We start from the raw sequence: 23236 nt of genomic DNA on the forward strand, positions 1-23236 counted from the left end.
TACAGACAAGGAAGAATACTGTGTTGTGCTGTCTAAAATAGCAAACCACCTTTGTGGCACTACACTCACATGAGGGAGTTCCCAGTTAGGACTTGTCAAATAATCATGTACTCCACAAAATTTTGCTTCCACACACTCAGGGCCAGCTTTAGGGGTGATGCGACTGGTAGGGGAGCACTGGGTGCTGCCTGGAGGGGGTGGTGTTGTGTTTAGCGACAAATTACAATTTAAAAGCACCTGAAACAGAGTTCTTTGTGTGTTCAGTAGTCAGGCAACAATAAATATGGCAAGATACCTCTTGTGATTAATGTTCCTGACAGAGAGAGATCAAGTTTTGTCCACTGACAGTTTTGAGTCGCCATAAAGTAGCACAGAGGGTTAATATGCCTGCTGCAAAGAACTGATCTGTATTTTATGTTGATAGCTGAGTGGATTGGTAAAGTCAGCAGTCGCGGCTCGCAGGTGCTAAAGGGGGCGGACGGGGTGGCGCGCATGGGGGGAGCAGGGGGTGGTGGGGAGAATAGTAATAAAAATAAATAAAAAATAAATAAACTTACCTTGGCTCCCGCACCGAGCACCGCTCCTCTGCTCGATGCAGGCACAGGCTCCCAGCCTGCCCTGCAGCCAATACTGACGCTGCTCAAAGCAGCGTCAAGATTGGCTGGGAGCGCCTAGCCAGGGCGCTCCCAGGCAGACTGAGAGCCTGTGCAGGCTCTCTACCGACCAGCAACAGTGTTGCTGGGCTGAGAGAGCCCTGTGCGCATGTGTGTATGGTTGGCCCGAGACAGCCGGCCAAACACACATGCGCTTTGAGGGGGAGTGCTGAGGAGTGCTGAGCACTCCCCCTCAGAGCACGTCACCACAGTGGCCCTGCCCCTTTACAAGGAAACAATAACAAACACTGTTTGTTATCATTTCCTTGTAATGGTTGTCCAGGGGGGCAACGCTCCTCTGCCCTCATGGAGGAGCAGCCCCTGAAAGCCAGCCTATTCTAGCGCTTTACAGCAAATGAAATGTATTTAAGAGAGGGGCTATGGTGAGATGAGGGGCACTTTTGCCAGGTGTTAGTGCAGGAATCCGAGGAGGAGATGATGAGGGTGGGAGGGCGCCAAAAATGATTGCTGCACTAGGCGCCACCAGCGCTAAAGCCGGCCTGCACACTATTTAAGGCACATGAGGGTTATGACACAGTCATAACAGACTCTGTAGATGTATTAGTGCTATACTAGTGAGCATGTTGTTCCAAACCATGTAGAAATTCTGCCAGAGGTTGCAGGGTGTGAGTTTCGTATGGGGGAAAACATACCAGACCAGTTAGAAATATTGAAATCAGGAGAACTGAGGCATAACGGTGTCGCACCAGGGACATTCGACCCGGCAGCCTGCACTGAGAAAAGAAAACACAATTGAAGAAAAAACAAACGTTTTCTATCTTCCTAACCATAGGCGTGCGCATATAATATACAATTTGTGCACTGCGTACATTTAGGGTTACAAAATTAGACATGCGAAACAGCTTTGTGAATTGCACTTACTACAATGGGGAAAATACAACATGCTTGACTAAACATGAGTAATAATTGTGAATTAGCTAAAAGGTCACTAAGGGCTAGATGTGGTATATTCCAATTTGCGACTTGCAAATTGCGAGTCAGAGCAACTCGCAATTTGCAAGTCGCAAATTGGAATGAAGGATGGTGTCCCTGACACCATCTGCGACTCGCAAGGGTTTCGCAAAGGCCCACCTCATTAATATTATTGAGGTGGGTCGCAATTTGCGACCCCCTTGAGACTCGCAGCACTCACAGGGATGGTGGCCTGCTGGAGACAGCAGACCACAATGTCTGTGACTGCTTTTAAATAAAGCAGTTTTTTTTTTTTTTGTAATGCAGCCCGTTTTCCTTAAAGGAAAACGAGATGCATTACAAAACGAAAAAATGAAACGTTTTCGTTTCATTTTTTCAGAGTAGGCAGTGGTTCATAGGACCACTGCCTGCTCTGGAATAATGTTTTTAATGTTTTATTGCCATTCACAAAGGGGAAGGGGTCATTTGAAATGGGTGCTAACTGCGATTGCTTTGCGACCGCGTTCACGGTCACAAAGCAATCTGGCATTGCACTGCGACTCGCAATTAGGAAGGGGACTCCCCTTCCTAATTGCGACTCGCAAACCCGTTTTGCGATTCGGTAACCAGGTTACCGAATCACAAAAGGGGTTTTGTGCATTGCCAAGTGCAGTTTGCATGTCGCAAACAGCGAAATTAGCTGTTTGCAACGTGCAAACTGTTTGCTACATCTGGCCCCAAGTGATATCATGCACAGACTTTACCTACGCATATTAGAATCAGCGGCTGTTTCCCTGAGAGCAGCCCACATGTTTAAGGATGGACAGATGCTCTGCTGTTCACCCCGAAAGCACCATTCACAAAACATTCTTGCTACCTAATGGGTAGCTGGGTGCACACAAATCATAAACGACAGTCACTACAAGAGATCCTAATTCACATAAAGAGAAAACACTGTTATTTAGAGCAAGTGGCACGCACACAATATATAATTTGTGAAGAATTCACACACATAAAGATAAAGTTACAGATACAAAAATATTTTCCTTGTGGAGAAAATATATACAAAGTCATATTTTTCCTAACCTTGTAGAAAGTCCATCCTGCAGGCAAACTTGTGGTGTAGGGTGAGGACTGATAGGTGTGTTAAAGGTGCTGAAGCAGATGTCTTAATTAGAAATTATTAATGAGTGTTTATGTTTCGAATAATGAACTATGTAGAAAATGAATAACGTAGAGACGTTTGAAATTGTGACCTCGAAGAATGGCCACCAGTGTTCACGGAATGTACTATTTAATGATCAATACTGATGAAATATTGAAAATGTATTAGATTAATGTAGGATTATGTCATATTGAGGGTTATGAAGTATGTTCTAGCTTATTAATTGTAGGCCTTACCTTAGTGAGTGTCTTGGCCTATGTTTCCAGGACTCATGCAGCAGCTGTGTTTCTTAGAGTTTAATAAAAGTACTGACAGGGTGAACTAACTGTGAAATGTTCATTGTCTTGTTAAAAGTGCTTAGCAGAAGCTTTCCATGAGAACCAACTAACAGGAGACAGTGTCCTAAAAAGTGTAACAATTGTGTGTAATGTGTGTGAGAAGTACTTTCCCAGGATGCAAACAATGAAGACATTGACTGGAGATGAAGATGCAACAAATTTGATACCTCACGAGCCGGATGATGAGAACATCGTAAAGCAGACCAATCAACGACGCGTGAAGGGCGAAATATTAGAATTCATAGATTTGGTAAAGAAAGATTATTGGGTAGAGTAATAACGTACGATTAATTGACCAGGGAATCAGGGGATAGTTTGGTGACTTTGATATAACAACACAACAGAGGAGAATTATTCAAATTTTAGGCAGACCTCTGTCAAGACTTAGAAGAGATTTGAGATTCTGTCACTGGGCTCATACTCTCTGACTGAGAGCCTGATGTTTGCTGATCGATTGATGACCTGAGGACGAAGACTGATTCTGCTTGCTGGCTCATAACGTTTAGAGGTAGATATGACAATATGACTGAAATGTATTTTTGTGCCTTTTCTTTCAAGGTAGCAACTGCGCTGACTTTAATAGTTTTCTTTAGCTAGAGGTTTTCTAAATTGTGTTCTAAATTGTTTAGCATGAAGCCCCACATGCTGATGCTAATCTGGGTTAGTTGAGGCTATTCACATGGCGACTGACACATGGCAGAGACAGATGTTTGACGAGTTATCTTGCTGAATTTGATGTATGTGATTACTTCATCACAACTGGCTTTGTTATTAATCTGCACCTTTGCTTTAGAATGTGTTGTGATTCAAGTTTCATTTAAGTTGCGATTCTTCCATCGCTTTGGTCACCCAGTATTGTTCTTATATGTGTTTCATTTGATCTTGAGATTAATCTACATGACTTTAGCATTGTTAATATAAGGGAAATAAACTTACTAAACTTTTAATGAATGTGTGGTTATTCATGGCTGAAAAGTCATGGTGTGTGATAGTTACTGACTCCTTTGATTATTGATTTGACTAATGATTATTGATTATTGTGTATTGATTATTGTTTCTGTACTGGAGCTATGGTCAGAACATCTTAAACAAGTCAAAATTTTCATTGACCTATACGCTTCTCCTTGTAAGTTTACTTATTAAGGACCGACGTGCTAACAAAGGGAAACTGCAAAAAGCATAGGACCCAATTGGCAAAGTCAATTTAATACCTAACATGTGTGACTCTTCAGAGGGATGGGTTGTGGAAATTCCTTGGTGGGGATGCATGCAAAAGGTGAACACACACAGACCATTAGCATGAGCTTGAAGGAGAGACACAAAAGGAAAAAGAAGTTTGCTTGCAGTCAAACGTATCGGTAATCATGCAATTATCCACGTACCAGGGTCCGTGTCCAAGGCGGAACCAAAATCACCCCAAGGAGGGACACAGGTAAATCATTTACAAATTATAACAAATGATTTTTGGAAGGCAAGCCCATGAACGAGTGGTAGGGATGGGCGTGCAGTGGGCGTAGTTAAAAGCCCACAGATAGATTACAATGGGCCAGAGCGCTTGCGCGCTCAACTTAAAAAGGGGATACCCAAAAATGTTGACTGATTTACTGAGCTGACCCAGCGGAGGGGTGTTGATTTGTGTCGGCATAAAGCAGGCAGGAGGGGGAACTTACTTGCTGGTGGTCCTGGACCTTTCTGCACTACCATGGGAAGCCAGGACTTGTACATTTTGGGTGAACTGCCAGGTAACAGGTACCAGAGCAGAGACAGAGCACTATGCGCTGCCCTGGTGTATGTGTTGGTATTGAATTGCAGTATTACCCATCCCTCTGTGAGATGGAGGGGAAGTTGCCACTAAGGTATGCTTGCCAATAATCCCTTGGAGGCCCTTGGTTGATGGCACGGGTGATGGAAAAGTAACAGGGACCTTCTGGCACTGTGCATTCTGGTGTTTTGCACTGACATGGAAAGTGGAGACAATTGTTGCATTGCTTGTTCAATCTTTGAGCTCTTTTGCTGATCTAATGCCATGTATTCTCATAACTATAATGTCTGCTTAGCTATGGTTCTTATTTCTCACTTATGCACTGATGATGTGTGAAGATAAAGTGCTATGCCTTGGCTAATTCATAATCAAAGTTGTTGCTCTCCTCGTGAGTCTACCCTGTGGGGGTGGGGGACAGCGACTTGCATGTTGCGAGCACACTATCAGGAGTATTAGAACTATTAGGAATCTGTATTCAAGGTAAGGAAGTGGGAGAAATGTTTTCCACTTGGTTAAAAAGTTAGCAAATGCACTCATGCAAAACAGCTTCCCATTCAGAAATGTACACCAGTCACTCTTTCCAATGAGTAAGTGTTTCCATGTGGGACACACCCAGTTTCTCAATAATTCAGAATGAATTCCAAGTAAGGAAGCCAGGAATTTGCTCTATAGCAAGGAATTAGTAAATGGGAAAAAAATTCCAACTCTTTTTTTATTAATTGCAGTGCTTAATTTGAGCCAGTTGTTTTCAGTGCTCAGCACTGGCACTTAATTATCAACACCAGCACTTATGACAGCCTCTCACATGGTGGCACTGTCTGTCTAATATAGAGATGAGCACAACAACAGCTGTTTATTAACTAAATAAGTATTAAAATGACCAAAACCTGTTGCCCAAGCCATTCCTATAGTTTTGGGAGCAAAGAATAGTCCAAATTGCCTCACTTGTGAGAGTGTGATGGTCAGTAGTTGTGTTGGTATGACATTGTCAGGGCTGGCAGGGGCAGTGGGTGGTGCACGAAGCAGTGGCCTCGTAACAAGGGCCCTGGCACTTTTTATTTATTTATTTACGAGCTAAGCACCGATTAATTGAACAGGGAATTTGCCCCAGTGTCCCAAATTTCTCATTTTTGGAAACGAACGGCCCTTTCATTTGCCAAAAACCAAAATTCAAAGTCAGCTGGGTCGCTTTCTCTGCTTGAAAGACCCTCGTTGCATTCTTGGGGATAGTTCTCATGAGCAATACACGACTTCCCCTAGCGTTATGGAGAGGACACACAGATTGTCTTCGGAAAATAAGTTGTTGGTTTGTGGCTGCGCATGCGCTGCATCCGCATGCCTCTACATAGCTGTCATTAGTCGTTGGAGGCGCATGCCACCCTCAAAATGGCGGAGTTATCATCTGTGCAATAGCACAGCGTTTCTCTTGTTAGACTGTGTCTGCTTTGGTGGACGTTGTTTTCTGCATCTATAACTCCACACAACGTCGCATTGTCCTGCGCAGGCCCGCTACTCTGTGAGACCCATTGTCCTGAAACAGCTGGCATGGCCGACGCGGTGACAGGGCCATTCTGTAGGATGGTTGGACAGGGGGCGGTTGCTGCCCGAGAGCTGACTGCACACGCTTTATCCTGTTAGTTAATGCACATTGTAGGATCGTGCTGACTCTGAACTCCCCGGGCAGGGCAGGGCTCCAGCAGGGTATTGTTGTCAAGCCAGGAGACAGGCCCCTGATGACAGCTCTGTCACTGGCCTGGATAAGAAATGCCCCATTCATTCTGTGCCTAGATCAGGGGAACGAACAGAAGAAGGCCTGCGCTGGACACTTGTGAACAATATATAACTCGTTTCTCTGGTGGGAATAATAAAAAATGGACCACTCCACTCTACGTTCCCTTTGAGCCGCTGCTCTACCCGCAGACTCCCCTCGGCGCCATTACAAACACAAGCAGGTGCCGTACTGTGCATTGTGACAACGCTGTGTTTGTTTGTTGGGCTCCCTTCCCTTCTATTCCCTGTGAACCACCAATTCACGAACTTGTGTGCGAGTTCTACAGTCTCTACAGTTATTACAACAATAATTCACAAATATATACCGAATTAAGTAAGCAGAACCCTTATGCCGTTGCAAGTTATACAGCCATAAAAAACGAACAAAAACAATAATAATAATAATAATGTTATTGTTTCTGGTGATATCGTTATTATTACTGTGTACATTGTTCTAAGTAGCAGTAGTATATTTATTGATACTGCAATTAAAATTATTCGTAGTATTGCTATGATAATTATTGTTATAATTATTACTATTAATATTAAGGATACCAGCAGTACTAATATATTTTATGCTACTATTGTCATTAGATGTATGTATTAGAGTTCTTGTGTTGCTTTAGCATTTGTATTTTTATCATCATCATCCTCTTCATTACAGTTCTTGTTAGGTAGCAAGTTTATTGTCATCTTTGGTAGTGTGTTCCCAAAGCAGGTTCGAACGGGCAGTTACAATTAAACTGCTGTGAGTTATTCACAGGGGGGCTAAAAAAAACAACAACGTGTACATTAATTGAATGAGGAGAACCCCTTTTCATCCACCATCTCGAAACATCGGGGTGCTCAGAGCTCTTTCAGTCACGCTGGGCACAATTTCTGCTGCACATTGTTCCCATAAAGTTATGTATGCAAATTGGGTGTGAAAAGCCATTGGTGATGCTTGTGAATACTGCAGAGTTGCAACTTAGCGGGTTTCACCACATCCCCAAAGACTGTTCCCTTACTCTTAAGTTTGGTTCACTCATGTTCACACACCACAATTCATACTTCGAACAGCAGAAAACTCAATTGGTTGGTGGAAATTTTATGTTGGAAATTTGAATAAAACTCAGATAATCCAGTACTTCCTGATTTTGTGAAAGAGGATCAGATGGTATCTGTCCCTAAATCCTATTCCTTTGCAATATTTAACATAATTTACAAGTGCAAAAAGGTTTGGTATTTAGGTGCTCAGGACCGAGGTCTCTGTTTAAGACACTAGCCTGCACTGCCCTGAGCTCATGGTCTGAACTTCTCTTTAGGATAAAGTGAGGCTGAGGCCACTGGAATAACAGTCACTCCTACATTCATGAAAAAAGAACTTTCAATTTCAGAAGAATCTTAAAAAATATATGTTCTATAGAGCATATGAGTAGCACATAATGCCCATTCAATCTATTTCTTGAAGTCATACAAATAAATTAATAACTTCATCTTGCATACTTCCTACAAGAGTCATGTTTTTTTACTTCATTCACAAGAATAATTTTCTTCTGTAGCACTTGCTTTGGTAGTTTTTAGGTCTCCTCTAAGAAAGCGCATGCATTGTCACTTGTGAGGGCTATTGATTGCTACAAAGGGCTTGAAGCTCACACATTGATTACCATTCATTAGCTTCATTGTGACTCTTATTTGCTGCCTTGTAATTGGCCAGCCCGTGCCAGTTTCACTTCCTTACCTTTCATGTGGAGCATGGACAAAGTAAATAATGCTTCACATTGATTAGTGTCCATCCGCTGCTTGTGCTTTTATCGAGGTACTATTTTTCTTTCTACTTCCCCTCTGTTCATAGTGGCCGGGTTGCTTTTTTGTGTGGCTATTACCAGTCCATCAAAATAAACAAAAACAAGCACTGACAAAGCCAATTGGTCAGGCCTTGTCAAGCTGGTGAAATGATTATCATATTTTTTTTATTACAGTGCCACAAAGGGAAGAAAAGCACAAATATGCTGCCTAAACATGGCGGCCGTAAGCTTGGAATAAAAAAGTTACATAAAAAAAATAACAATTCAATTCTATATAAAATGAATACATCAGTTTAGGTGCATCCTAGAACATGATGTCCATAGAGCAAGTATAGAAACCCTTGTTTTATTGCACGTCAGAAGAAAATATGATTAATAATGGTACAAAAATGTTAAATTAATTACTATAACATGAAGACATAGTTTAAACAAACAAGATCACTAAAAAGGGATAAAGAATCAATATGAAAAGCATTTGATAAGCAAAGGTCTGGGACATGAGACCCAGCAATGCAGCACACTTATTTTAGGGAAATGTGTACATTTGAATACAAACAGATGCCATCACTCCCTGTGTAAGAGCGCCAATGGATGAAGTGGGCTAACACATTGCCCGATTGCTTTATGTTATTATGGGTGGAAGTAAGATGTGAATAACAGTTGAAAAGGACAATTGATGAAGAGAACTGACTAATCCCTACCCTCGTATATGTGCATAGTTATGATTTTTTATTTATGATGTTTTTATTAAATTAGGTTGTAGGAACACCTGGAGCTGCCTCTAAGGCACACCTAAAACAATGACGTGTTCAAGCTAATAATTTGCATGCAGTGGTGAAGGTGTACATCTTCTATAACGTTAATAAAGAAATATAAATATTGAGCTTCATTTGGTTGAGCCAGCTGTAGTGATGTTCTCTGTCTCCGAAGAGACTCCAGCCAACTAACTAGTTCATTTTATGTGAATATTTCCCATCATATTCTTAAAAGCTACTAAAGACAGAGGCCCATATTTATACTTTTTTAGCGCCGCCTTTGCGTCGTTTTTTGACGCAAAATCGGGTCAAACTTACAAAATACAATTGTATTTTGTAAGTTTGCGCCGATTTTGCGTCAAAAAACGATGCAAATGGGGTGCTAAAAAAGTATAAATATGGGCCAGAATGTTCACAAATAAATATCCACTTTCATTTTTAGGTGTGCAGATGGAAGTACTCTTTGTGGCTCAAAGTGAGGTGGTGGTGGCGTATGTAGGAAGGGCAAAATATGATTTTGTTGAGATCTTGGTGCAGAATCCAGGTACATGGAAAAAACGTGTGTGGAGGACAAACTCACCATAAGAAGAGGTGGCATTCTAGTGAAAGGTCTCTACTGATAGACAGCCTTGTGTTTAAAAACACCTGCATGAGCAAAGAAATCTAGATGTACCCTTCTCATATTAACTCTCAGGAGCAACAAGTAGTTGTGCCAGGAGCTATCATTGGACCTGTTAGAAATGGGGTCTCTAGATGGCAGGGGTATGCACCCAGTCCAACTAGGGACCACCACTCTAGTCAGGGTAAGACACACTCTAAAAGATAACCTGTGTTCATCCTCTCGTATCTTGGAGCAGAGCAGTCAGGCTTATTCAAAGGGTCAATGTGTAAAATATTTGTGTAACAGAATGAAAACACCACAAAAATACTCCACATAGGTTTAGAACAATAGACAATAATTTTACAAATAAATCAAGATCAAAATGACAAAAATCCAATGAGTAGAAGTCGAGTTATGAGTTTTAGAAGAATAAAAGAGTCCTACTGCTTAGTCGCAAATAGCGCCTTAGGGTTACGTGAGGTTGCGCTGGACCAGGGCAAAGTCAACAGTTCAAGCCAGCTGCAATGGAGCGTGGGCTGGGTACAGGAGCCACGCAGCCCCGGGAAACCTTAATCCTGGTCGCAAACACGAGAGGCATCAATTTTTCTCGCGCAGTGCTGCCAAAGTGTTGGTTCTGAAGGGAAAGCACCCGTGCTGCAATGTGTCAGTTTTGAAGTCGATGTGCCAGGTTTCTCCACGTAGTGAAGGGATGCGTCAAACTTCCTTCAGGATTGGTGGCAATATGGTGGTTCTGATGGAGTGTTGATGTGTTGGTGAAGTGCTGGTTCCAAACGTAATGCGCATGTTCTGCTCCTGCAACAGGGTTGATGCTTTGGTTGCCACTTCCAGCAGGCAGGAGATGCGTTGATTTTGCTGGTGCAAGTATCTGGGTCCACTTCCAGTGAATCAGACAGTGCAGCAGGGGCAGAGACTTTGAAATCCCTCTGGCAACAGGAGGCAAGCCAACAAGCCCTTGGAGATCACTTGGACTGCCAGGCAGAGTCCAGCTCTCCAACAGCAAAGTCAGAGAGCACCAGGCAGCAAGGAAGAACAGTAGTCTTTCCAGGTCAGCAGTCCAGCAGAGTGACAGTCCTTGATGCAGCACAGCAGTTCTTCTGACAGAGTCCAGTTGTAGGTCCAGAAGTGTCTGATTTGGGGGGTCAGAGACCCAGTACTTATAATATCCAAATGTGCCTTTGAATTGAGGGTGACTTCAAAGAAGGGTCTTTGAAGTGACCAAGTATCCTTTCTTCCTCAACCCTGGCTCCAGACTATCAGTAGGGGTTAATCAGCCCTTTGTGTGGGGCTAAACACTGCCTATTCAGGTGTGTCAGCCCATACCACTCTTCCTGTCCACGAAGAGCCATCAGAATGAAGATGAATGCAGATGAGCACTCAGATACACCTAACCTTCCTGTGTTTGTGGCTATCTAGAGGGAATGCACATAGTACAGCTGTCACCCACCACACATGTGTGTTAGAGATAGGCTGCAGGCAGATAGAGCTTTGAGAGAAATGCCCACTTTCTAAAAGGGGAATTCTAAAATAGTAAGGTTAAATCCAACTTTACTAGTAAAGAGGATTTATCATTGCCATTCCAAAGATATAAAACATGACTTAGCTTTCTAATGTTAACCTATTAGAGTAGTAGCCCTCGCAGTAGTGCAAAACAAATGTAGGTGTTTTTGACTATCAGGACATCCAAAACGTAACAGTACATGTCCTACCTTTTACTTACACAGCACCCTGCCCTATTGGCTACCTAGGGCCTACATTAGGGGTGACATATGTGTAATAACAGGGGAGTTTAAGGCTTGGCAAGGGATTTTAAATGCCAAGTCGAGGTGGCAGTAAAACTGCAAACAGAGGCTCTGCAGTGACAGGCCTGAGATATGTCTAAAGGGGTACTTAAGTGGGTGGCACAATCTGCGCTGCAGGCCCACAAATAGCATTTAATTTACAGGCCCTGGGCCCATATAGTGCACTTTTGTACGACTTGCAAGTAAGTATATTAAATATGCCAATTGTGGATGAACCAATGTTGCTGCATTTCAAGGAGAGAGCACAAGTACTTTAGCACAAGTTAGCAGTGGTAAAGTGCACATATTCCTAAAGCCAACAAAAACGAGGTCAGAAATGGAGGAGGAGAAAGGCAAAATGTTTGAGGTGAGCCTTTAGAAAGGATCATTTTCCAACAGGGCCATATATACATGCAAGTTGTTCTGGTGTATTTTTGTTACCTGAATTCAGAGGAAATACAGTTACTTGTTGATTCATCCTTTGGTTTCAAAGCTCATCAATTCACCAGTATTAATTGGATGCACCTCTTCTCACAGCAATCTCCTCTCAAGAGGTGTGTTTCTGTGGCCCTCACTGAACCACTTCGTCCTGTCCCAGCCCCAGCCCTTTAGTACTTAGTCAGACACCCACTTGAAATCATCAGAAGGTGTTATGAAGTTGGATGATGTGAAGAGCAGAAGATTTGTCCTATATTATATTTAACTTAATAACAAATTGTAGAGGATGTGTTAAATAATGTTAAAGGACACTCACTGCTTATGCTAGGACAGAGAACTTGCAACTCAGCTCCTTGAACAAATCTCTTTAATAATCCCTATTTCAATATTTTTTGTGCATTGCAATAGAGTCGTTTCACTTTCTTCATAGGCCAAACTCAACATTTGGTATCTGCCACTCTTGGGTCTCTTGGCAGTGGAGAATCCTATCCACATTCCATCTTTATTTCCACATTGGATTGGAAATCAAGGTTCCCACTGGCCCATCTGAAATCCCAGATTCAATGGAGTGCTGTATGCTTTCATCAAGGTGTATCTAACACAATAATTGGATTTGTCGAGCATACGTACCTTTGCCCCATGGGCTCCTGGTGCTTTTGAGAATAACAGATGATTATTGTTAAGCAACTCTATGGTGCTTATTTTATCAACCTTGGAAAGATGAAAGACTGAGTGGATCTGCCACAAATTGAACATTTGTCCATATGGTCAAATACAGATCCCTGCAATAGAATAATTAATCCACTGAACTACTAGACCTGGATTTGCTATTACAAGATGTTGATTTCTCACACTTATCCTGCTACAACACAAACTCACAAAGGTGTGCACAAAAGTGCAATTGTGTAACTGTACACTTGTGCCCGCTCAAGCAACTCTTCTTGTGCTGCTGTAGGCACTTTCTCAACAAGGCTGGAATGCTGTCCCTCTTATGAATATAGATATTGCATTTTTTGTTAATCCCAGCCACTGCCCCACTCTTGCCCCTGAGGTGGAGAGGCAGTTGCTTGTTGGCGGTAGGAGGTCTCTACTCCCTAATTGTGGATGGGGCAATCAGAGTTTACTATTGTAAGGCATAGGTAAGTAAGAGATGCTGGAAAAGTTCTGCAGCATGCATGGGTTTGGTGAAACACTGAAAAGTAAAATCCAGTCAAAGTTTCACAATTACAAAAAATATATGCAAGTAATCCACATTGAAATTAATGATATCAAACTTTTCCTCATTAATATTCATTGTGGATATCCTTGACACCTAACCAGCTTTCATAATTCATTAGGTTGGCATGCCTTGCCAAAGATACAGTATGCCCATATTCCGGACATCCACTAAAAAAGCCCCAAAGTCCAGCATACATTTTTTATTTGAATTTCTCTAGTTGCGTTGGTGCAAATATGGTGCCTGAATTTGTGTAATCTGTACTGAGTGCACTACTTATGCTGGTGCATCTGAAACAGGGCCAATGTGTACAGTGCTTTTTCTGGACGATATTGTGCCCCGAGCAAACAGCTTGAGTGTGCCCCTGCCATGCACACTTGCACTTAAACATCCACTCCTGCACATCCATAGCACCCTCCTGCTTTGTTGCAACAATAGTTGCAAGCAATGATTTCATTAGTTGGCATTTAAAGTACAAAAATATATTAAGCAAGCAATGAAAACTCCATATTAAATATTTATATTGTGTTCTGTAGGCCTGATTCACAAAGCAAAACTTACTATTTTGGTTTTCACAAACTTCATGCAGAGTTTTACCACCACCCTCCCCATACATATATGTGCGGAGCTCTGTGCCGCCCCTATTGAAGAATCTCCAAGTGTGGAGAACTCTGCACACATAAGTATAGGGAGAGAGGAGTCATAAAACTCTGCACTTAGGGCCTGATTCACAAAGGTAAACATACACTTTTGTGTAAGTTTGCAAATGTTTCCTGTTTACATAGGTGTTTCACTGGTAGTATCTTTACGACGGCAGCGTCTGCGTTCATAGGACCGACTTATCTTTTTATGGGCAGGCATTCATTCACAGAGGCACCTTGCCAGACACTCATTACATTCTGCTTTTGCACAAAGCACAATTGTTCATTTGCATTCTTGAATTCTTTCGTTTCTTCCTGTTTCCTTGTTATTCTTCCTTTTGTTGTTTCTTCGTTCTGATTCTCTTTTATTGAGACAAAATGTTGAACTGTATCAAGCCACTGGGCTGCTTATTGCCTTATACTAATAAAGATAAAGTGTGGAAAGGGCGCCAGGGTTCTCATTTATTATAGATAAGAACTTTGGTCTGAAAGAAGTAAAAATGAAAGACTTATTCCCACATAAGGGTGTGAAATAAATGTGCAAAGAACTGAACAGATCAATGTTTTCTTTCCCCAGGGAGAAAAAAATCCGACGAAGAAAGCTTTATGTTAAAAAATGATCTATTTTATACACTGGTCTGGTGGATTTTTCTTTATCACTATCCTGGCAGGGTGATTTAATTGTTGCACGACTCCTGCTGTTTAATTTATACAAACTGCTGCTGCCGCACTCCACAAGGGCCATGAGCTTCTGCGGTTGTGAGAACAGGAGTAACAAAGGTGCTCCAGGCCCACAGTACCACCCTGTCAATCATGGCTAGGCTGACTGCGTTCTGTGGTGGAGGACGGTGGACGCTGCCTGCTCCAGTTAACGGTGGGCCCACTTCATCCTTTCTTCTCTGGAAACACCGTCAACTATGCGATCGCTTTACCCTATCTCTCTGCATACCAAGCGCTTGCTGTACCCTGCTTCTGCATGCTATGCGCTGTCTAATCTGTTTGTCTGAATACACTCCTGCTGTGCGACCTCTGCGCCTCTCTATGCCTGTCAACACTGCTACTGTGCATGGTTATAGCATGCCTCTGTATAAATCCTGCTGTGTGCTTTCCATACCACCTCTCGCTCCGCACTCCTGCTCTGTGCTCTCTGTACCCTGTCTGTCATCGTGCACTCCCGCTTGGCACTCTTGATACCTTGTCTCTCTGTGCATTCCTGCGGTGCACTCTCTCAACACGCCGTCTTTCTGCAGGCGCTCCTGCTATGCATTCTTGCTACCTCATCTCTTCATTTGTACTCCTGCTATGCGCTCTCGCTACCTCACCTCTGTATGTACTCCTGCTATACACTCATGCTACCTCACCTCTGTATGTACTCCTGCTATACGCTCTTGCTACCTCATCACCTCTGTATGTACTCATGCTATGCGCTCTGTCTACCTCAACTCTGCATGTGCTCCTGCTAATCACTCTTGCTACCTCATCTATGTATGTACTCCTGCTATGCGCTCTCGCTACCTCACTTCTGTATGTACTCCTGCTATGCGCTTTCGCTACCTCACCTCTGTATGCACTCCTGCAATGCGCTCTCGCTACCTCATCCCTGCATGTACTCCTGCTAAACGCTCTGGCTACCTCACCTCTGTATGTACTCCTGCTATAGGCTCTTGCTACCTCACCTCTCTATGTACTCCTGCTATACACTCATGCTACCTCACCTCTATATGTTGTCCTGCTATACGCTCTTGCTACCTCACCTCTGTGTGTACTCCTGCTATACACTCATGCTACCTCACCTCTGTATGTACTCCTGCTATGCGCTCTCGCTAACTCATCTCTGCATGTACTCCTGCTATGCGCTCTCGCTTCCTCACCTCTGTATGTACTCCTGCTATACACTCATGCTACCTCACCTCTGTATGTACTCCTGCTATACGCTCTCGCTTCTTCACCTCTGTATGTACTCCTGCCATGCGCTCTCGCTACCTCACCTCTGCATGTACTCCTGCTATGTGCTCTCGCTACCTCAACTCTGCATGTACTCCTGCTATACACTCTTGCTACCTCATCTATGTATGTACTCCTGCTATGTGCTTTCGCTACCTCACCTCTGTATGTACTCCTGCTATGCGCTCTTGCTACCTCACCTCTGTATGTACTCCTGCTATGCGCTCTCGCTACCTCATCTCTGTATGTACTCCTACTATGCGCTCTCGCTACCTCACCTCTGTATGCACTCCTGCAATGCGCTCTCGCTACCTCACCTCTGTATGCACTCCTGCAATGCGCTCTCGCTACCTCAAATCTGCATGTACACCTGCTATGCACTCTTGCTACCTCATCTATGTATGTACTCCTGCTATGCCCTCTCGCTACCTCACTTCTGTATGTACTCCTGCTATGCGGTTTCGCTACCTCACCTCTGTATGCACTCCTGCAATGCGCTCTTGCTACCTCATCTCTGCATGTACTCCTGCTAAACGCTCTGGCTACCTCACTTCTGTATGTACTCCTGCTATACGCTCTCGCTACCTCACTTCTGTATGTACTCCTGCTATACACTCATGCTACCTCTTCTCTGTATGTACTCCTGCTATGCGCTCTCGCTACCTCACCTCTGCATGTACTCCTGCTATGCGCTCTCGCTACCTCAACTCTTCATGTAGTCCTGCTATACACTCTTTCTACCTCATCTATGTATGTACTCCTGCTATGCGCTTTCGCTACCTCACCTCTCTATGTACTCCTGCTATACACCCTTGCTACCTCACCTCTGTATGTACTCCTGCTATACGCTCTCGCTACCTCACCTCTGTATGTACTCCTGCTATGCACTCTGCTACCTCACCTCTGTATGTACTCATGCTATGCGCTCTCGCTACCTCACCTCTGCATGTACTCCTGCTATGCGCTCTCGCTACCTCACCTCTGTATGTACTCTTGCTATACACTCATGCTACCTCACCTCTGTATGTACTCCTGCTATACGCTCTTGCTACTTCACCTCTGTAGGTATTCCTGCTATGCACTCTCGCTACTGCTACCTCCCCTCTGTATGTACTCCTGCTATACACTCATGCTACCTCACCTCTGTATGTACTCCTGCTATAAGCTCTTGCTACTTCACCTCTGTATGTACTCCTGCTATACGCTCTTGCTTCCTCACCTCTGTATGTACTCCTGCTATGCGCTCTCGCTACCTCACTTCTGTATGTACTCTTGCTATGCGCTCTCGCTACCTCATCTCTGTATGTACTCCTGCTATGCGCTCTCGCTACCTCACCTCTGTATGCACTCCTGCAATGCACTCTCGCTACCTCACCTCTGTATGTACTCATGCTATGCGCTCTCGCTACCTCACCTCTGTATGTACTCCTGCTATAAGCTCTCGCTACTTCACCTCTGTATGTACTCCTGCTATACGCTCTCGCTACCTCACCTCTTCATGTACTCCTGCTATACACTCATGCTACCTCACCTCTGTATGTACTCCTGCTATACGCTCTCGCTACCTCACCTCTGTATGTATTTCTTCTATGCGCTCTCGCTACCTCACCTCTGTATGTACTCCTACTATGCACTCTCGCTACCTCACCTCTGTATGTACTTCTGCTATGCGGTCTCGCTACCTCCTCTCTGTATGTGCTCCTGCTATACATTCTAGCTACCTCACCTCTGTATGTACTCCTGCTATACTCTCTCGCTACCTCACCTCTGTATGTACTCCTACTATGCACTCTCGCTACCTCACCTCTGTATGTACTTCTGCTATGCGGTCTCGCTACCTCCTCTCTGTATGTGCTCCCGCTATACATTCTAGCTACCTCACCTCTGTATGTAGTTCTGCTATGCATTCTCGCTACCTTGGCTCTCTGTATACATTCATGCTAGGGGCTCTCTCTATACCCCACCTCGCTGTACACACTCCTGCACTGCGCTCTTGCTGCCTCGCCTTTACGTAAGCCTAATGTGCACTCCTGACACCCCAACTCGCTCTGTGCATGCCTGCTGCGCACTCTCTGTACACTGCCTCGCTGGATTCTTTCATGCTGGCTTCTCTGTATATCCCACCTCACCGTAGACAGTCCTGTCGGCTGCTTTCTACTCATTGCCTCTACACATACATACATATACATTTCTGCTGGGCTCTCTCTATACCCTGCGTCTCTGTATACACTCCTGCAATGAGCTCTCTCTACCCACCATCTCTGTACAAAGTTCTACAGGCACTCTCTATACCCCGCCTCTCTGTATACACTCCTGTCGGGGCCTCTCTATACCCTGCATTACTATATATACTACAAGATACAAAAGCGCACAGTGACAACAGTGCTTATAGCTTTAGACAAGCACAATTTACATAAAATCAATTCAGGGTGCTTAACCATCCAGGGGTCATGTTCCCCAAATTACTTGATCAGTTTGTTATCTAAATTAACCAGTAAAACCACTCCACCAATTAAGAACGGCCTTGCACCACCACCCACAGAACCGAGAAAGAGCTGTCAGTCCGTGAATCCGTTCTGTGTCCCGGCCTGCTGAGGTTTCCCATGGACGGGACATGAACGAACCAGACTTCTCCATAGTAACTAGATATGTGACCCCCAGTAGCTGGGCTGATTGAGAATCTTTAAGATATATGCCTTTAATGAAGATTCAGATTTACTAAATGAAATGACGACTCTGTCCTGATTACCAGTTGGGAACTCTGTAATAAAGATTGTGAAAAAGAGACTGTTTCAGTGGACTATATAGAAACATGAATTATATATATGGTGTGCTTCCTCCTCTCTCTGGATTTTGTTCTCTACATACACTCCTGTTGCTCACTCTATACCCCGCCTTTCTGCATATGTTCTGGAAGGCGCTCCCTATAATCTACCTCTCTGTATACATTTCTGTTGTGCGCACTCCATAATCTTCCATTCTGTACACACTCCTGTTGGGTGCTCTCTATACCCTGTACCTCTTTATGCACACCAGCTTGTCACTCCCTGTGCCCTGCTTCTCTGCATACACCTTTCCAATCCATTTTCTTCTCTCAGGCCACTATCTGAGACTTCAGCAGATTTAGAGCTGGGGCAAGGAGAAAAGGAGCTGTAGAGTGGATGGAGTGTGGTTTGGAACCCCTGCACATCAAAGACACCACCCTCCATCATGTCACACGTGTGACCGGCAGTAGGGCGAAGCCTTGCTGCATGGAGCAGAGGGTACCACAAGGACTGTCATAGGCAACCCCAACATAGTTGCCTCCCCTATAAAACAATAAGCACAGCTCTTCTGAGCTCAGAATTATGTCCATCATGTGAACACACAGGGAGAAGGGGTGGATATGGAGAAGAGGATGGACCATGAAGAGGGTCTTTGGACCCCAGCACTACCTAATCAGAGGCATCCATGCTCCCCACAACAAGAAAGAAATCCACTGGTTTCACCTCCCACATCCTAGGAAAGTTTCAACACCCTGACTGGAATCCCCCAGTGTAGTGTGTTCACCCACAAGGTTGAAAGCTGTTCTGTGCAAGGGTTTCACTTCACCCTACTGTTCACCATGTGTATAAACTAAGTACCACTGTGTTGCAAATAGTAACAACTGTTAGTCGCAGAGTTACAAAATGGCACAGCCAGTTTAGCATACGCCATAGAAAACCTATTTATCATTTAGAAAAAAAATCAGATTTTCAGAGGACTTGGTGTAAGGGGTGATTGCATTTACAGTGCATTCATTGTGAGTAATTGTCTGGTCTGCAGAATCTGCACTGTAACAAGTGCTCTTCTATCAAGTCGTGCAGTGAACCACACTTTGGATCTGTGAGCAAGAATCGCTGTCTTCACTGGCAAGCAAACCAGTGGAATAAATCAACAAGGACTGACAATGCCACTAGCTCTGGCTTTAAATGAATTTTGACTTGTACCTTGAAGCATCACAGGTGAATAGCAAGGGAATAGATATGTATTTCTGTGGAAGCAAAGCATTGTAGACTAATATGGGTGGAGGTCGAAAGGTCAGGGGACGGTTGCACTGTCCAGCCAGATGTAAAAGTTCATGTGGGTTAATGACTGCCCTCCTCTTATCTGTGATGCTGCCAGAGAAAAACAACAAACTATCTAGTTACCTAGGACACTTGAATAGCAGTGCAATGTCATGTGTGTGTGTGTTTGCCCCTGAATGTTCATTCTTAGGTAGCCATATAAATAAGTAAAATGATCAAAGCTGCTGGAGGGCAAGCACCTTTTTTGTGGAATCGCACAACTTCTGCCCAATCAAAACATGTACTCCTGGCTTCCTGGGCATGGACGGAGCCAAAGCCCCTTTCCAGTGATGCTCCCATAATTGTCTGGTGACAGCTGTGCTGTCAAGTCATAAAAAAGGAGCATATTTCTGCTATCAGCATTTGATGGTACGAATGATTTGACTGCGTTTCAAAAGTTGATTGGAATGGTATATAAGTTAGAGCCTTGAATAGTAATGAAAATGCATTCAAATCTCTTGATAAAATGCTAAATCAAGAGGCGAATCCACCAGTGAAAGCTCTTTGGTCATTCCTCTGGTTGTTTGTGCCCTCCTGATGTGGGGCTCCCTTCAGAAATTGGAGGCTTCTTGCTTAGCCTTTTGTAATGAGCCATCCTATTCAAAACTCCAACTTTGAATATGATTTAGTAGGAACAACTATCAGCAAGTTCAACCTAGAGATAATATGAGAGGCAAAGTTGGAATGGTTTGTCAGAAATAGAAGCAAACAGAATGAATTGCATCTTCAATTAAGTTTATCTTATGATGTGGCCACACACTTGTCGATCAGTTTGGGACAGCAACTCAGCCAGTGTTTGACACCTTGCTGGGTATTCATGGCAACTCCTTTGGCCCCAGACAGTGTGTATCTGGTTTCTTCTGCCATTTTCTTGAGGTTGACCTTGCTTAAATTCACGCATGCTGTCATCCATCCCTATCTGATCATTTGCAAAGTAGCAACGGAGGCAACAGTTGTATTCTTGGTAAACTCCTCAGAGATTAAGCTCTGGGTTTCTCCTTTCTCTTTTTTATCAATAATATTTCCCATGTTTGGGGGTGGCACTGTTACCGAGTGGGTTTATGGGTCTTTCGCTTAGTTGTATGTAAGGAGTATGGCATAACATATACCCCTGGTCCTTGCTCGATACATGACAAAATAACTATTTGGGTGAAAGATTATCGGCCTGTTTGATCCCTTTACATCCTCTTAAAATCTCTATTGATAATTTGATTCTGCACAGAGAGGGGAAGAAGGTACTCTGAATGGTACTTAGGCGCCAGGCGGGGACCCGGATGCTCAAAGAGGCCCAGACACGATGTCTTTTGTGCTCTACAGAGACGAGCTATACACAGGGCCACTGGAGCTTTGAGATTTTGAGGCTGCAGCAGTCTCCACACATAATTATGGATTTCCTGCGTTTGCCACATACTCCATCGTATGCTGCATAATCCTGAGATTCTAACACAAAAAATGGTTTCTATTTTAAATGGTTCAAAAGTTACTAAAATGTTGAAATGTGTTCCTTCACAAAAGTTGACTGGTGATTTTTCAGCTGGTTATTGCTTTATTTGTTAGATGAACTAGTACTAATGCCCAGACAGTGTTGTGTTACCATTAGTAAAGAATGACAAAATCATGAAGTAGTGGTATCATAACATATTCAGAATTATGCTGCTAAATTAGCCTTTTCTTGCTGCATAATTTAGTCAACCCTGCCGCGTAATCTGGTCCTAGTCTGTCTGCAACATAATTCCAGTGGCCCAGGCCAAGAAGAAGTGCCTTAAGTGAGCAGCGTGTGTTTACATGATGATTGGGAGGCAGGAGATACAGCACAGAAGGTGTAATACACAACATAATTTTAGAAGTATGTTTACAATTGCTGATGCTAATAAGTAAATAGTCCCGTGCAATGAAATATTCCTAAAGTAGGCGGAAACCGACACTAAAGCCTTTAACGCAGCCAATGGTCGGCCATTGGCCTGCCAAGATTAATGGGCAGCTAGCAACTGCTGGGGGAAAGGGGCGGCAATTAATTACACAGTTGGGTGACGACTAGCTAACTTCAATATTCTTCGTTGATTTACTACTTTAGGAGAAAGAAGGAGATGCAGGCCATTGCTCATGCCTGATGCCACTTTTCCCTTTCACGCTGCCTTACCACCTAACAATGGTCCTTTCGGCAACACTGCCTTCCTTCCATGTTATTTTTCACTCTCTCCTTCCAACTTTCACTCACAACCTGTGCTCCCGCTCTTACCAGAACTTGGCATAAGGGTCGCTGCTCAAAAATTGCATGAATCACACATGTATTAACATGCTGCCATTCTAAACAGGCATTGACAAAGCCAATAGGCCTGGCCTTAAAAGAACGTTGTAGGGTAATATGAAGTCTTAAAAGTACAAAGCGTTGGAATAGATGTGTATTTCTATAGAGTCAAAGGACTGCAGATTAATATTGGTATATGTTAAAAGAGCCAGTATGAAATCCACTGGAGGGCGCCTAGGAAATATATTGATCACATTGCAGTGCACCGACGCTGTTCTAGAAGGTTGATAACTTTTTGGCCTAGATTTACTAAGGGTTGCATGACACCAGTACAGCACAGTACGTTTTAATAGCAGCTATATCAAAGTAATGCTTTTTGTCTCTTTGCACCTTTTTGTGCTACACTAGCGCCCACACAAAACATTACTAAATAACTCCTGTGTTATCAGAGGTGCCAGTATTTTTTTAAAAATCAGAGTTCCCTGCATCTGCTACTCAGATGATGGTAGGGTTAAGCCCACATGAAGTGGCAGGCGAGCCTCTGAAAGCTTAAGCCAGGATCGAGCCAGATGCCTGGCTCAGCTCGAAATCCTCTGGGAACCACGAGTCTAAAACAAGAAAAGCTTTCACAGTAGTTGACATGCCCTGATGTTCCAGACAGTGACAAATCTCAAGGGGAGGGGCGGGGGACGGGGACAGTGGGGGACATTAAAATATAATAAAAAAAATAAACTTACCTGTTCCCTCCTCCGTCGCCTGCCGCTGCTCCTCTGCTCTCCTGTTGGTGTCCCACCAATCCCTAGGACATAATCACAGGCTCCCCATGCAATCCTGGTGCTGCTCTCATGCTAAACCTAGCATGAGAGCAGCATCAGGATTGGTCTGAGCTGCTTGGTCTGCCACTCAGACGGTGCACTGGAGCCTGTGCAGTTTCTCCAACCCAACTGTGTAACAGCCAGGTTGGAGAAACCTCAGTGCACATGAGCGTTTAGCAGGCCTAAGACAGATGGCCAAACACACATGCACAATTAAGTGCTCTCTATTCCCCATCCCCTCTCCCTCTTCCTATGGCCAAGCCCTGCCCCTCCTTGTACATGCTGCTGGCTTAGCTGCTGGCTTAGC

This window comes from Pleurodeles waltl, chromosome 11 (assembly GCF_031143425.1).
Source record: "Pleurodeles waltl isolate 20211129_DDA chromosome 11, aPleWal1.hap1.20221129, whole genome shotgun sequence".
Taxonomy (NCBI): Eukaryota; Metazoa; Chordata; class Amphibia; order Caudata; family Salamandridae; genus Pleurodeles; species Pleurodeles waltl.